Consider the following 809-nt stretch of genomic DNA (forward strand, 5'->3'; position numbering starts at 1 on the left):
TTAAAAATTGAAACGTGAAAATTCACAGATTCGGACTTTGCGTCGCGATATCTCCGCTCGTAGGGCACGTAGGAAAAAAATGAAAGCACTTTTATTATATAATTTAAGTATTTCCTGTCGATTGAGCGTTTGTAGAACTTGATCGGTTTAGCCGTTACTGAGATCTGATCATCTCGACCCCGAAATTTCTCAGTTTCGCGTAAAGGAGGCACTGCAGTGTCGCGCGCTTGGCTTAGCGCCGAGACACTACCGTGTCTCCAGATACGCGTATCAAAGCACTTGCGAGAATCTTAGCGAATATCTATAGACCTCTGATGGCGAGTCGACGTAGTAATATTCTTCGCAATATATTATTCAAAGTAATATATGTATATGTATTCCCTTCCCACCCCCCCCTCAACTTGCGCGCCGAACAATCGTCGGTCTTGAAACGCAACTCTATCTGAAAATTCCCCCCAAAATTGCGCGCCGAACTATCTTCGGTCTTGAAACGCAACTCTAAACTGAAATAACGTCCCCTTAATTTACTTGAAATTTTAAACGCATTGATTTCACCCGCGTAAATTAAATATTTATTATAAGGCTCAATAAGTATTAAACAACTAATATAATGAAATAAGGGCAATGAGCCAATTTTCATTAAAATCTTTAAATCAATCTAATATATTGCAAAGAATATCACGTAATTATGGCGTTTCGTCCCAACTTCAAGACCGACGATTGTTCGGCGCGCAAATTGGGGGGGGGTAGGAAGGGAATACATATACATATATTACTTTGAATAATATATTGCGAAGAATATTACTACG

The sequence above is a fragment of the Cyphomyrmex costatus genome, unplaced genomic scaffold, assembly GCF_001594065.2.
Source record: "Cyphomyrmex costatus isolate MS0001 unplaced genomic scaffold, Ccosl1.0 scaffold1612, whole genome shotgun sequence".
Taxonomy (NCBI): domain Eukaryota; kingdom Metazoa; phylum Arthropoda; class Insecta; order Hymenoptera; family Formicidae; genus Cyphomyrmex; species Cyphomyrmex costatus.